Raw genomic sequence first — 17,131 nt, 5'->3', positions numbered from 1 at the left:
TGCAAGCCTCTCTGAGTTGGAATAAACGCTTTGATAGTGTGATCAAAGCATATGGTTTTATACAGACTTTTGGAGAAGCCTGTATTTACAAGAAAGTGAGTGGGAGCTCTGAAGCATTTCTAATCTTATATGTAGATGATATATTATTGATTGGAAATGATATAGAATTTTTGGATAGCATAAAGGGATACCTGAATAAGAGTTTTTCTATGAAAGACCTTAGAGAAGTTGCTTACATATTGGGCATGAAAATTTATAGAGATAGATCAAGATGCTTAACTGGACTTTCACAAAGCACATACCTTGATAAAGTTTTGAAGAAGTTCAAAATGGATCAGTCAAAGAAAGGGTTCTTACATGTGTTACAAGGTGTGAAGTTGAGTCAGACTCAATGCCCGACCACTGCAGAAGATAGAGAGAAAATGAAAGTCATTCCCTATGCTTCAGCCATAGGTTCTATCATGTATGCAATGCTGTGTACCAGACCTGATGTATGTCTTGCTATAAGCATAGCAGGGAGGTACCAAAGTAATCCCGGAGTGGAGCACTGGACAGTGGTCAAGAACATTCTGAAATACCTGAAAAGGACTAAGGATATGTTTCTCGTTTATGGAGGTAAAAAATAGCTCATCATAAACGGTTACGTCGATGCAAGCTTTGACACTGATCCGGATGATTCTAAGTCTTAAACCGGATACGTATTTTTATTGAATGGAGGAGCTATCAGTTGGTGCAGTTCCAAGCAGAGCGTCATGGCGGGATCTACGTGTGAAGCGGAGTACATTGATGCTTCAGAAGCAGCAAATGAAGGAGTTTGGATGAAGGAGTTCATATCCGGTCTAGGTGTCATACCTAGTGCATCGGGTACAATTAAAATCTTTTGTGACAATACTGGTGCAATTGCCTTGGCAAAGGAATCCAGATTTCACAAGAGAACCAAGCACATCAAGAGATGCTTCAATTCCATCTGTCATCAAGTGTCGGAAGGATACATAGAGATTTGCAAGATACACATGGATCTGAATGTTGCAGACCCGTTGACTAAGCCTTCCACGAGCAAAACATGATCAGCACCAAAGCTCCATGGGTGTTAGAATCATTACTATGTAATCTATATTATTGACTCTAGTGCAAGTGGGAGACTAAAGGAAATATGCCCTAGAGGAAATAATAAAGTTATTATTTATTTCCTTAATTCATGATAAATGTTTATTATTCATGCTAGAATTGTATTAACTGAAAACTTAGTACATGTGTGAATACATAGACAAAACTTATAGTCCCTAGTATGCCTCTACCTGACTAGCTCGTTAATCAAAGATGGTTATGTTTCCTAAGCATAGACATGTGTTGTCATTTGATGAACGGGATCACATCATTAGGACAATGATGTGATGGACATGACCCATCCGTTAGCTTAGCATTATGATCGTGTCAGTTTCATTGCTACTGCTTTCTTCATGACTTATACAAGTTCCTCAGACTACGAGATTATGCAACTCCCGAATACCTGAGGAACACTTTGTGTGCTACCAAACGTCACAACGTAAATGGGTGATTATAAAGGTGCCCTACAGGTGTCTTCGAAGGTGTTTGTTGGGTTGGCATAGATCAAGATTAGGATTTGTCACTCCGTGTTTCGGAGAGGTATCTCCGGGCCCTCTCGGTAATACTCATCACTATAAGCCTTGCAAGCATTGTGACTAATGAGTTAGTTGCGGGATGAAGTATTATGGAACGAGTAAAGAGACTTGTCAGTAACGAGATTGAACTAGGTATTGAGATATCGATGATCGAATCTCGGGCAAGTAACATACCGATGACAAAGGGAACAACGTGTGTTGTTATGTGGTTTGACCGATAAAGATCTTCGTAGAATATGCAGGAACCAATATGAGCATTCAGGTTCCGCTATTGGTTATTATCCGGAGACGTGTCTCGGTCATGTCTACATAGTTCTTGAACTCGTAGGGTCCACACGCTTAACGTTCAATGACGATTGGTATTATGAGTTTATGTGATATGATGTACCGAAGATTGTTCGGAGTCCTAGATATGATCACGGACATGACAAGGAGTCTCAAAATGATCAAGACATAAAGATTGATATATTGGACGACTATATTCGGACACTGGAAGTGTTCCGATAAGTTTAGAATAAAATTGGACTACCGGGGGTTACCGGAACCCCCACCCCTCAGAAGCTATTGGGCCTCATGGTCCTTAGTGGAGAGAGGGCAGCCAAGAGGTGGCATGCGGCCCTCCTTGCCCTAGTCCGAATTGGACAAGGGGAGGGGGCGGTGCCCCCCCTCTCCTTCCTTCTCTCCACCTCCGCCTTCCCCCTTCTCCTTGTTGGAATAGGAAGGGGGGCAAACCTACTTGGAGTAGGATTCCCCCCCTTGGTGCGCCTCCTCCCCTGGCCGGCCTCCTCCTCCCTCCCTCCTTTATATACGGGGGCAAGGGGGCACCCTAGAACACACAAGTTGATTGTTTAGCCGTGTGCAGTGCCCCCCCTCCACAGAATTCAACCTCGGTCATATCGTCGTAGTGCTTAGGTGAAGCCCTGCGCCGATAACTTCATCATCACCGTCACCACGCCGTCGTGTTGATGAAACTCTCCCCCGACCTCAGCTGGATCTAGAGTTCGTGGGATGTCACCGAGCTGAACGTGTGCAGATCGCAGAGGTGTTGTACCTTCTGTGCTAGGATCGGTCGGATCGTCAAGACGTACGACTACATCAACCGCGTTGTCATAACGCTTCCGCTTTCGGTCTACGAGGGTACGTAGACAACACTCTCCCCTCTCGTTGCTATGCATCACCTACAGATAGATCTTGCGTGATCGAGGAAATAATTTGAAATTACCGCGTTTCCCAACACACGTCAGCATGGGCCAGACGACGTCGCCGCCGCCGACCTCCCTGGCGCTCTCTCGGATGATCACGGCGCGGCCTCCATGCCGCGTCGGGCTCCACCCGCGGCTCTGTGTGCGGTGTTGCTGATCCGCCACCGGCGTCCCTGTCGGCGCCTGCGAACCTCGTCCGCTGGCCATGGCTCTTAGCTCTTGATCAGAGGCTCTGATGCCACTTGTTGTAGCTGATCCAGAGAAGAACTCGCCTGATGAACTCGAACACACACACACACACGAGAGAGAGAGGAGGGTTTTGCGCTGTGTGCAACTTCTGCAGCTTTTTTGTTTTCTCGTTTATTTAACAGCTCAACTAACTAACAGAAAAATCCTAACTTTGTGCCACGACCAAGCTAATTGGACGTGCCATCCCACGTCCTTGACCACGCACAAAGCATCATGCTAGCAACCTAGCTACTGCCCCGATTCAGACGTGAACAAGCTCACGTTGCATGGACCAGTTTATTTGCTGAAAACAAACCTAAGCAACTAGTGCGACAGGATTACAAAAATTCCAACAGAGCTTGCTGGCGGCGTTGTAGACGAGGCCGGAGGCGACGCGCCGGACCGCGCCGGAGGGCGTTTGGACGAGCTCGCCAATGGCGTCATAGACAAGGCCGGGGACGACGCGGCGGACCACGCCGGAGGGCGTTTGTACGAGCTCGCCGACGGTGTCGTAGACGAGGTTGGAGACGGCCGCGCCAAAGGGCGTTTGGACGAGCTCGCCGACGGCGACATGAACGAGGCCGAAGGCGATGCAGCGGACCGCGCCAGAGGGCGTTTGGATGATCTCGCCGACAGCGTCGTAGACAAGGCTAGAGACGACGCGGCGGACCGCGACGGAGAGCGTTTGTACGAGCTCACCGACGATGTCATAGATGAGGCCGGAGACGACGCAGCAGATGCCGCTCCGGAGGGCATTTACACGAGCTCGTCGACGGTGTCGTAGACGACGCCGGAGACAATGGGACGCCCATGCCAACGGCTATTTGCGGTGGTTTCCATTGATGATGATCCTGTGAGAAGGCAAGAAAGATGAGGAATGACTTGCCCTTTTCTCTTCCTCTTTGCTTCATGATCGATCATGCAGAAGACAAAAGACAAACTCATTGTTAGACGATTTATTGTAAAAAGACTAGATCGAATGGATACTTCCCTGATCCTTTTGTTTGTGCGAATGGCGCAATGGCCAGACATCCAACGGCCAATTTCTCTGACGATGGTCATTGATCCGCTGCCGCAAATTGAAGTAAAACCATTTGCATCATGGCTCGATAGACGCCATGCCACACGGTGGGTGCAAACTGTCGTGGGAATGATTCCGACAATAATAAGGGATAGTGTAAAGAAGCATGATCTATCGAGATGCATATGGGTAACATAGTGGTTTTAGCGAGTTCGGGCCTCTCGCGGTGAAGATAACAGCCCTACATCTTGTGCTTCGGAGAGGTTTTGTTTTATCTGAGTATATATCTGGAGATTACAATTTGAGAGAGACAGAGGAACAGATCCCCGTGCCTGAGCTAAGTCCTCAGACTAATGGCGAGAGAGAGCCAAGAAAGGAATGAGAGAAGAAAAAGGCCCCATGTCTAGTGGTGGGGGTGGCTTATATAGAGTGTGCCACCTCCCCACCTCTTATGTTACAAAGTGGGGTCGTTAATGCCATAACTTAGCCTAATACTAAGATGATGCTTCAAGTGCCTTATCAACTGTTGGTCTTCGCATATCCGAGTGAGATCAGGTGTTCCAAGTGGAATGAGTTCGTCGAAAGGAGTGCTATGCTTCGAGTGGTTGTTATCATCCGAGTGACTTGATGGTCATCCGAGTGGATGGTTTGTCGATTGTCTAAGTGATGTTGTGGGTTCATCTAATATGTGAACCCCGTGCTTTATGATCTTTGATACTTCATGGGCCTACCTGTTATGTATGTCTCCAACAACAACACATACACGATTCGATGGAAAATGTGTAGCGCTGAGCTGTTGTGCATTGTGCCATGCTGCCATGGGCGGCAACTACAAGCCTGCAGGCGTTTCGATCTGCGCAAAGACGCGTGGCCGGCAAAAGCTAGCGGACAAGATGAGAGGTGAATCCCATTTCCCTTATTCTACGCCATGTCGAGCCATCCAGTGCGTGTTGCTTGGATATCAAATGGGATGAATTGCTTTTGTTCTATACATCTATTTATGCGTTTGATACGTGTACAAAAGTGAAGTGGGTTGGCTCCATTGCTACCTTTGGTTAGAAAGGTGCTGAGGTGGAAATAAGATTAAGCATAATGTTTACTCTCAGATATACTCCCTCCGTCCCAAAATAAGTGTCTTAACTTTGTACTAGCTCTAGTACAAATTTGTACTAAGCTCAAGACATTTATTTTGGGACAGAGGGAGTATATGGTAACTAGCAAGATGCCCGTGCATTGCACGGAAAATCAAGATGCATTTTTTTATAAACACCTGTTGTGGTTGATCCATGCGGGAGTAATCTCATATGTAAAAACTAATGATATTTCGAGAAAGAGGAAGACAAGGTGAGGAGGAGTGAGGCGTGGTGGTGATTGGTGGTCGGACTGAGTGGAGGCATGCCGATAGACGAGCCGACAGCGGCCACCATGCCAGATTGTTTCAGAGGCTTTCTTTTTTAATTGCTCAACAATGAAATTGTGGGAGATAAAGATGAACAAGAAAATGCCTTATCTGCAATTTTGTGGAGAGAGGTGCGGGTATTTTTTCATAAAATTGTCATAGTTTGTTTACTATCCGTCAGATATAGATCAGACGGTCTATATTACAAGATGACAGGCACACCATCTTCACCAACTCAGTTTTTTTATAAAAGTAGAGAAGATCATGAACACATGAGAATGCTCTAAAGACTGACTTCAATCACTTTCTTCATGTTATTGTATTTTGAATAAACAAACCATAGCATGTCCCCTATCTAATAAGCACATCCTGTCCAAGCTCCCATTAATGCATGCCTGCCTCTCAGCACATGGTTGCACTATCTTTGAGACAGACCGATTACAATTTGTAATTGCAGGATAGTTGAATACTCATCCTTGGGTGACAATAATATTGAAGTTACAAATTGTCTGGGCACTATAGCGTGGAGCGTATAAGTTTTGAAGGTGTACAACGATCGGCATATCATCGTTCTGCCTTCATTGTCAACATGTCATTACCTTTCAAAGACATGGCAGGTGAAACTCTACGATTTCTCAACCTGATGGGCAACTACGGACTCATCTAGTACTGTAACACATACAAGGTCAGAGCTTATGAGAAATTCCAACTTACTCAAAGTAATTCCGTCCTTTATAAATTTTTTTGTGAAATACGTATACACTTAAGAAGTTTATCTTAAGGATTCCTTCATGGCCCTAATTATCATTATTTACTATTATAACAATTCAGGCCCATTAAGAAGTGTTTGGGGGATCGTTGTGACAGTTTTAGATTTTCTCGTAATAATAATAATAATAATAATAATAATAATAATAATAATAATAATAATAATAATATAGCGTATCTTTCAAAAAATAGTTAATTGAAATTTGCATGATTGAAATTGTTAGAATTTTTTATGTTGCCTTTGACTAAAGCCCCTTTGGAAGAATATTATTCCAGCATACACCATAGGGTAACCAGTAACATTAAGATTGATGGTGTGTTTCCCGCAAAAGACAAAGATTGATGGTGTGTTTACTGTGGTACTATTGTAAACCTTAGAGCATGATTAATAGTATAGCCAACTCTTGGCTATATGGTGTTGCCATGTCATATATAGCCACCATTTATAGCCATTCAAACAATAAGGTTGGCTATAAGAATACTACATATTTACTGTATTGGCCTAGGAATCCGCATATAGCTTGACTCTTGCATGAGAGCTCACTCACTACAAGAAATATGTCAACTAGTGACCTTCTATCAGTGACCCTGGAAGAATTGGTCATAGATCTATGACCATTTCAGACCAATTGGTCAAAAGCTGTTCGGGGGGCCCCAAACCCTGAACCATTGCGACCATTTTGGTCAGAAAGGTCGTAATTTCCTTACACGAAATGGTCATAAAGCAAACAGCGCTAGTCCGCTACCTTATTTCTAGTTGTTAACGACCAATATAGATTGTCATAGCCTTGTAAATTGTGGTCGGTTGCTATGACTAGGCGCCACCTCATCAGTTTTGCCTATGTGTCATGTCCATGTGACAGTTTTTCCCTAGGTTGTGAAGCAACCTATATTTCTGTCATTCCCAAAATTCCCAAAAAAATCTCATAAAATCTTTGGGTCATATCTTCATAAAATATGTAAAAACCTTCCTTGCCTAGTTCAAAAATAATTCAAAAATATTCAAATTCCTATTCTGTTCAGAACAACAGTTTGTGAAGGAAGTACCACTTTGACATGTCCAAATAGTATCCATTTTCTACAGTGCTTTCCTATGCCCAAATAACCATCCTCCACCAAATGCCAGCTCAATCCATTCATTATTTTGAGTCGAGCTTCAACATTCGTATTTATGTCCAGTGTGTTAGTTTGCTAAGCAAGTACCACCTAGGCTCCTCCTTTTGAGCTAAAAATTTGTGAAGACGGTCTTCTTAGTAACTGATCATCCTCAGCCAAAACTCACACCCATTAGCCATGTACATTTTCCGTACCGCTAATCAAACATTTGGCTGCTAATTCATGTTTGAGCATCGATCGGTCTCCTCGTGAGAATATTATGTTGTAATTTTCTTCCTAGCACCTACCTGGGCATTGCCCAACCCACTAGACATGCCTAGGCCGCCCAGAACACATGGCAACGCCACGGTCACGCGGTGACCACGTGGCGGGCATGCGACTTTACGCGCTCTAGAGTTGGGGCCCTCGGCCACCGCCCAAACCTCGATGTATCGCCACCAAACCATGTATTTCTGATTGAATAGGTCCTTATGTAACTAGAAATGATTTTTGGAAAAAATAAATAGCAAAGTATGAGGCAGCTGCAGTTCAAATTTAACCCTCTTCCAACTGAATCGGCGGAAATTTGTCTTTTTCACCAGAGGTGGATCAAAAATTTTTACACCCAACCATTTTGTCAATTGTGCATTAAATATGTCCTAGTATTTTAGAAAATTTCTTTGGTCCAATTTTGCAACAATTATTTGGTAGTTCCTTCACAAAAAAACCTCCTTTTGGGCACTCAAAAAATGGAAAATGATTTTTTTATCCAAAGAAAATGAAAACTTCCTTAGGCAACATTGTTTGTCATTCCAATATGCACCCTTGTGCACAATATGAGATCATTTGAACAAACTATGCCATGGATGTGGCCATAAGATTGATCATTTGGCTTGAAGGCCATTGATCTCCACACGTGATAGCTCGTTTCTGAGAAGAGTTTTTTATAATAATTGCCGTATTACAAGTTTGTTATTTTTCCTAGGAACTTGGCCACATATGATGACACAATACGAAGGTTTCCCAATTTTTTTATTTTTTTTAATTTTTTATGCCCGGTTCAAAATGCTGTCAAGACGGCGGGAATGACCGTTCCTAGCTAGTGGTTGAATCTTCGAATTTTTTGGTGTTTCTCTGATTAAATAGATACTTATGTACCTAGAAATGATTTTTGGAAAAAATAAAGAGCAAACTACAAGGCAGCTACAGTTCAAATTTGACCTGCTTCCAACTAAATCGGCAGAAATTTGTCTTTTTCACAAGAGGTGGATCAAAACTTTTTACACCCAACCATTTTTTCAATTGTGCATTAAATATGTCCTAGTATTTTAGAAAATTGATTTGGTCCAATTTTGCAACAATTATTTGGTAGTTCCTTCACAAAAAAACCTCATTTCGAGCACTCGAAAAATGAAAAATGGTTTTTTCATCCAAAGAAAATGAAAACTTCCTTAGGCAACATTGTTTGTCATTCCAATATGCACCCTTCTGCACAATATGAGATCATTTGAACAAACTATGCCATGGATGTGGCCATAAGATTGATCATTTGGCTTAAAAGCCATTGATCTCCACACGTGATAGCTCGTTTCTGAGAACAGTTTTTTATAATAATTGCCTTATTACAAGTTTGTTATTTTTCCTAGGAACTTGGCCACATATTATGACACAATGCGAAGATTTCCCAATTTTTTGATTTTTTTTAATTTTTTATGCCCGTTTCAAAATGCGGTCAAAACGGCGGGAATGACCGTTCCTAGCTAGTGGTTGAATCTTGGAATTTTTTTGGTGTTTCTCTAATTAAATAGATACTTATGTACCTAGAAATGATTTTTGGAAAAAATAAAGAGCAAACTACAAGGCAGCTACAGTTCAAATTTGACCCGCTTTCAGCTGAATCGGTGGAAATTTGTCTTTTTCACGAGAGGTGGATCAAAACTTTTTACACCCAACCATTTTGTCAATTGTGCATTAAATATGTCCTAGTATTTTATAAAATTGATTTGGTCCAATTTTGCAACAATTATTTGGTAGTTCCTTCACAATAAAACCTCATTTCGGGCACTCAAAAAATGGAAAATGGTTTTTTCGTCCAAAGAAAATGAAAACTTCCTTAGGCAACATTGTTTGCCATTCAAATATGCACCCTTGTGCACAATATGAGATCATTTGAGCAAACTATGCCATGAATGTGGCCATAAGATTGATCATTTGGCTTGAAAGCCATTGATCTCCACATGTGATAGCTCGTTTCCGAGAACACCTTTTTATAATAATTGCCGTATTACAAGTTTGTTATTTTTCCTGGGAACTTGGCCACATATGATGACACAATGCGAAGGTTTCCCAATTTTTTTTGATTTTTTTTTGAATTTTTTATGCCCGTTTCAAAATGCAATCAAAACGGCGGGAATGACCGTTCCTAACTAGTGGTTGAATCTTGGAATTTTATTGGTGTTCTCTAATTAAATAGATACTTATGTACCTAAAAAATGATTTTTGGAAAAAATAAATAGCAAACTATGAGGCAGCTACAGTTTAAATTTGACCCACTTCTAGCTGAATTAGCGGAAATTTGTCTTTTTCACGAGAGGTGGATCAAAACTTTTCACACCCAACCGTTTGGTCAATTGTGCATTAAATATGTTCTAGTATTTTATAAAATTGATTTGGTTCAATTTTGCAACAATTATTTGATAGTTCCTTCACAATAAAACCTCATTTTGGGCACTCGAGAAATGAAAAAATGATTTAAAAGAACTCATTTCTCATAACTCTTTAAAAAAATTATCTTATTTCAATTTATGATTATTCCTGAAAACAATAGTCAAATTTGCTGACACAATAAGAAGTTTTTTTTTCAAATTTTCAGGTCATAATAAAATAGCTAACATGATTTAGCACATTACTTTTAGTCGATTATGACCAATTTAAATGGTCAAAATATCATACCTGTATACTGCATTCTGATTGGTCCAGGGGCCTCTCACGCGGATCATGGGTAAATCACCATCGGATCCCCTGGATCCAACGGCCGGCACCAAACATGGACATGTCCCCGAAACCCTAGCTTTGTCCTATGGTCATTTCCATCCACACACCCCCCCGCCTCCTTTCTTTCCCTCGCTCTCTGCTCCTCCTCTCCCCTTCCAGATACGGCGGAGCTCCTCTCGATCCCCTCCCCTTCCTTCCTACGGCGACCGATCCGGCGAGTTTTGGCGGCAATCGGCGGCTCCCAGCGCACCACTGTGCCCCCTACCTCCACTTCATCCTTCCCTCGGACCAGATCCGACGCGCGCATCCTACAGCGGCCACGCGCCACCCTCCGACGTCTAGGGTTTCGACCTCCTTGTCACGGGTGAGGCTCCTCTGGTCGTTAGCCACCGTGACATGGACGGATCCGCGGCATGGCAACGAGGGCCTCCCTCCTCTAACCTCCAATGATGGCCATGGCGAGGTGAGCTCTCTTCTTCCTGGATCCCCCTCCTTAATTCTCTCTCTGATTACCACGATTCCCCCTTGGTTTGATTCGATTCGAACTTGGAGGAGGCCGCCACCTGCGAGGACCGCTACAACAAGTCCAACCTCGTCCACTCCACCCTCGGCGTCGACCTCGAACCCCTCTACCAGTGCATCGGCCGGCCGCTCTACCGCAGGTATGGCCACGCCTTCGAGGCCTTCAAGCTCATTGTCACCGACCCCGATGGGGTGCTTGACTTCCTCACCTACGAGGAGACCGTCGTCGGACCCGATGGCGAGGAGGTTCGTTCCCGACCGCCTCCCCACAACCGCCCCTTGCTTCTAATCCCTAATTAACTACTCATGTTTGGGTGTACTAGAAGCAATCCTATCAATTCACTTCGGGCTAGTTGTTTTATAACCCACACCAATATATTGCAACCGATTGGACCTTCACATGCATTTTTTCAAGTAGTATTCGTTTGTTAGCAGTACTATAGTCTGTTAATTTTGTCCTCTATCAAAGTTGCCTCACAAAGAGTTAATTTCTAGTAATTATTTGAGGAGAAGTTAATTTGTTAGTAGCTGATTTGGAGCATGCACTTAATAATTACCTGATGTTCTTCGAATCACAGTCGATTCAATTATATGTGTTGCTTCAAATTGGTTGGTTGAAGTTTGACATTGTACTTTGTTAACTCCCTTAGCTGTTTTGGATGTCAGAGTGAACTGAGAAGAACATCAACCATAACTCAGGACAAGTATGGGATGAGAAACCATCAAATTGGTTGGTTGAAGTTTGACATTGTACTTTGTTAACTCCCTTAGCTGTTTTGGATGTCAGAGTGAACTGAGAAGAACATCAACTAGAACTCAGGACAAGTATGGACTGAGAAGAACATCACTCCAGCATGTTGGTTTAATAAAATCCTCTAGTAATGCCACAGCTTGTCATGCATGTCGCATTTCCTTATTTTTGGGGAATTTCGACCAGTACCACCACTCTCTGTTTTGGGAATTTCGTTGCCGTAATTATTATAGCCAATTGTTCAAACTTGTTTTTGCGTGGAGCAAATCTTCATGTGCAAAGTGTGTGTGTGTGTGTGTGTGTGTGTGTGTCCAGTGAGCAAATCTGTAGTAATTACTGAGTATACTATTTGCTTTCTTTTAGTGTCTATTATTTGCTCAGTTCTCTTTTGACATATAGTTTATTCATCATACTTGTATATGGTTGTTATTCATGCAATAGGAAGCAACTTAAAATGCGATTTGAAAATTAATTTCCAACCAAATGAGCTTTTATTTCTTCTATATATTCTGTTGTCATTGAGTTTCTGAATTGTTTTATATTAGGATCGGGCTGAGTCTTTGTGATGGCTGAGTCTTTGTATGGTCACCAGCTCACCGGTGTACATGTTTGCTTTCGGTTGGATTCTTGGTGTGCTAGGAAGCACTCTTTATACTTCCAGGGTGCATTTTTTATATGTGAGTATCTTATGTTGCCATGTGCAGGTAGCTCAGCATCCGAGTCCCAGCCCACCCCTCGCCCTTGCTCTGATCCCAAGGTACTGCGCGGTTCCCGGCCAGTCCATGATTTTGGCTTCTGCGGGCTCTGATCAGGTTGGCGTCCGGCGGCAGGATGAAGGCCAAGGTGAGCTCCCGCGCCGGCAACTCTAGGTCAGTGCCCCGACCCGACCCCTCGCTCGTTATATGGTGTAAGTGCAATGGTACGCTAGGTATGTGGTGTAAGTATCTCCACAAGTTTTCATTCAGTAAATCATCTCAGTTATCCAGTTTTGAAATATTTTGACGATGCATCATCTCTATGTGCCAGAGTAGTAGCACTCTTTGTTTGTTGAGTAGATGTTCCTAAGCCATATAACTGCATAGCTGATAGTGTCAAACTATTCACCATATAGTTATGTTCTGATATGGCTGCTCTGGTCTAGTTGTGTGAACGGGAACAGGCAAGCTGATCTGCTGCTGTTTTTCTCCCCTTGAACGATCTGGTGAAGGACAAGTTGGTCCATAGGTCCTCCTGCCCTGCTATCTCTCTCTGCTGCATAGATAGGTTCAGTTTTTCTTTTGTTCTCTTTCTAGTTTAAGCATGAGGATATTCCGGTGTCTATGTATTCCTCTCGTGCTCATAAGTCAGAACATGTGATCTAATTAGGGACTGCAGACTTGCTCATGTCATGTGCAAAACTTTCATGAATGTACATAAACATTTTCATGTCCAGAACCATGACTGTACATACTCATGAAAATCATTCACAACCTTTGTTCACTAGTTCCAACTAGTAATCGTGTATATATATGTAAGCTCCAAGCCTGATGTGCTTTAGGCGTTAAATCTGTGTATATATACGATCTTCTTGATGCATGTATAACGCGACACACACATCAGGAAATTTGGTTATGTTTCTTGAGTCAGGATTCACTTGATTATGTTTCTAACTTATCATAATTTATTATTTGCAGATGCTGGCCTTCAGTCTTCAGAAGTTGGAGCTCTAGGAAGAAGAATCCAAGTTCACAGCTGTGAAGCATATCAACAAAGACTAGCATATTAATGTTGTAAATGTAGGCAGTAGTAGGCTTATCTGGGCTGTAGTATACTGTAACGTTTGTAATAGACTAATGTCGTGTTGTTTTGGACGAATTTCATTTTCTATTTGGATTGTTTGAAATAATGATTATGTATGTGATTTGAATACCCGTCAAATGGAAACCTGACAAGTTATAATGGTTGTTTGACAGATTTTGAATTTTTTGATGTGTGGGATCAATTTTGTGATAAGCATGACAAGTGGGATCAATCTGATTGATGGGACCAGTGGCAAAAAAAAGACGAAAATAAAAAATCAGTAGACTGTAAAAGGCTGCATCTTATAAAAAAAGGCCGAATTAATGGCCCAATCCCATGTAGCTAGCGAAAATTAACAAGAAAAAAATACATTAAAAAGGCCGAATTGTTGGGCTAGGCCCATGTAGAAAACTGAATTGGACCGGGCTGATTCTTGTGCCACATCAGATTGCCACGTCGGATGCCTACGTGGCCTGGGGAGGCTGCTAGTGACCAAAACAAGACAGTAGGCATATTTTGGTCGTAAACGTTCACGACCTTCTCACAGAGAAGGTCGTTAATTTCAGTTTACGACCGCCAGCTTTTGAACTTCTGTTTTTGGTCAAAAAAAGGTCGCAAATGAAAAACAATGACCTTTCAGTGACCAATAGTCAAGGTCACAAATTGACATATTTCTTGTAGTGACTCCCTGTATTTTTTCATGTCTCTCTCCTTCACATCGACAAAATTGCCATGTAAGCGGGCTATAAGTCTGCTATTGTACTTGCTCTTATGTTATTAGTCTGCATACTATGTATTCCCTCCGTTCCTAAATACTCCCTCCGTTCCTAAATATTTGTCTTTTTAGAGATTTCAAATGGACTATCACATATGGATGTATATAGACATATTTTAGAGTGTAGATTCACTCATTTTGCTCCATATGTAGTCACTTGTTGAAATCTTTAGAAAGACAAATATTTAAGAACGGAGGGAGTACAGGTCTTTTAAGAGATTTCAGTATAGACTACATACGAAGCAAAATGAGTGAACCTATACTCTAAAAGACGTCTATATACATTTGAATGTAGTCCCTATAGTGGAATCTCAAGAAAGGCTTATATTTAGAAACAGAGGGAGTAAGTTATAACTAAAACGACATTTGTGCAATGAAAAATTTAATGAAACATCAAGGGGTCAACATTGTTTGTTACGATGTATCTTGGATGTGGTGACCTATCTACAATGACGTATGAGGCGCTTTACACCTTGGTTGTACTCCCTCCGTCCGGAAAAACTTGTCCCTTATATGGATGTATCTAGCATCAAATTAGTGCTAGATACATTCATTTGAAAGGGTCATTTGCATTTCTGTCCCTAAGTCAAACCACCTACTCAGATATGCCCCTAATTTCAAAGTCTGCTCAAATTTGCCCCTCTGCCGTTAAGTGACCCTACAAAAATGCCCTTCCATTCCGTTTCCGTCCAGTCAAAGGGGCTTGACCGTCTATGGGGTGTTTGTTGGACATTTTTACCCCTGAAAAAAAAATAAAACAGAAATTAAAGAGAAGAAAGAGAGTGCTTACCTTTTGGCCCAAGTGCAATGTGCACTTTCGGCCCATGTGCATATCGCCAGGCCCACCCATCTCCCCAGTCGTCGTCTTCATCAGCTCATTGACTCCACACGCCGGCGCGCGCCACCGTCGCCTGTTGTTCGACTGTTGCCGCCGTAGTAGCTCGAGTAGGGCTACTTAGCGATGCCTGCAGGCCCTTGGACAACCCTAGATAACTTTCCCTCCCTTCCCCCGCTCGCTCTCCTCCCCTCAGCCGCATCCCAGGACGGCTGTCGTCGTGACCTTCGCAATTGTCGCGGCCATTGTCCTCACAGACGGCTGAAAAGCTATCCAGGAGACGCGCACGCCTCGACTTCTGTCTACTCCAAGGAGCAGCTCGAGCAGGACCTTGCAAACATGACCAGATCGACCGTCTTTCTCGTTTGCGACCGCCGGAGCGCCATCATCGATTCACCGCCCCTGTGCTGCTAAACCACAAATTAATGTCTCGATCGTGTTCATGGTGCCCCTAAGATGTCGCTCAGCCCCCTAAACCACTGGATCCATGGCTGCCTTCTCGAGTTCGTCGAGCGCCGCCGTCGGCTGCCGCCTAGCTCGTTGCTGCGGTCGACTCTGACCACCCCTTCACACTCTGTTGGTACCACTGGACGCGCCCTAGTGCACTCGTCCGAACTATACTCTTCGTCAACAAGTTGGTCGCCGGAGTTGCGATTTCGTCCATCGTCATCGTGGCTTTGGTCAATAGAACACGTCGCTAGTCCAGGGCACAGTCACAGGAGAGGGAGGGAGAGGAAGGAAGGGAGGGAGAGGGAGAATGGAATGGAGGGAGGGCTGCGGCGCATGGGGAGCTGGTGCCGACGATGCACAATCTGGCCTATCGGCGCTCGCCGGAGGTGAGACAGAGAAGTCGTGAGGTAGGGGAGAGAGGTGGAAGGGTTTTTTTTATTTATCTATTTTGTTTGGGGCCCACATGTAAGTGTGTGAGAGAGAGGGTGAGAGGGAGAGTTTTTCCTTTTTATTTTTATTTATTTTTGATTGGGTCCCACATGTAAGTGGCACATGGAGGCAAGGGCAAAATGTCCAACAAACGCCCCGTGGACGGTCAAACCCCTTTGACCAGACGGAAACAAAATGGAAAGGCATTTCTGTAAGGTCATTTAACGGCGGAGGGGCAAATTTGAGCAGACTTTGAAATTACGGATAAATGTGAGTAGTGGGTTCAAGTTAGAGACACAAATGTAAAAGACCTTTTGAAATACAAGCTTGGGACAAGTTTTTTTGGACGAAGGAAGTATATCTCATTTGTGACTGCGGGCACCAACAAAATCATCCCATCATCAGCGACGATGGCAAACAGGAAAAGTGGCAACACAAATTGGTCGCTTAAGGCATGTGATGATTTATTTTTCCCGGCGCAATGCATGGACACATTTACTAGTAAAAATAAAGAAACCAACATAAATGAAAAACAAAAAGAAAGAAAACTCATTCAGGTAACCAGTGGAGAAAGACACCCCAGATGAGGGGTATTCGCTCTATGCAACTGGGGAAAAACGGTTAAAAAAATAAACTACTCATTCAGAAAAGCCGGTTTCTTACTGACTTAAAAAATGATCATGAAATCAAAAGTGTTCACAAATTTAAATAATGATCTTCAGTATTCTAAAATGTTCAAAAAAGGAAATATTCATTTAATTTTAAAATAATTATGATTCCAAAAACTTGTTCACAAAGTTTAGAAGATAATTATAAATTAAGTTGATAAATAGAGGAAAACACAAAAGAAACATAAAAAAACAATGGAGCAAAAGAAATTCAAAAATACAAAATGCAAAATCGGCAACAATGTACCGGCCCAGCAGCCCATGTCACTGGAGGGGTGTGCAATTCAGGCACTATTCCGCTAGGAGCAGTACGCAGAATAGGATAAATCCAAGCACAGCAATGGCAAGAACTATACTCACTATATAAATAGCTTGCTGCCGCTAAATATCAACACAGAAATTGAAAAAAAGGGAAAAAATGATTCTTACCACTTACTAGTCTCATACATAATATGATATGAAAGTACATGAAATTTTAAGTTTGATGAGAACTGCAGTAAGAACTATTTTGCTTCCTAAAGCATGCTAGAACTGTGAAACGACTACCATACACTTCCGTTTGCATTAAGAAC

Source organism: Triticum urartu, chromosome 2A (genome assembly GCF_056163025.1).
Source record: "Triticum urartu cultivar PI428250 chromosome 2A, HENAU_Tu73, whole genome shotgun sequence".
Lineage (NCBI taxonomy): Eukaryota > Viridiplantae > Streptophyta > Magnoliopsida > Poales > Poaceae > Triticum > Triticum urartu.
The sequence above is the reverse complement of the archived record's forward strand: the minus strand, read 5'-3'. Positions refer to the sequence as shown.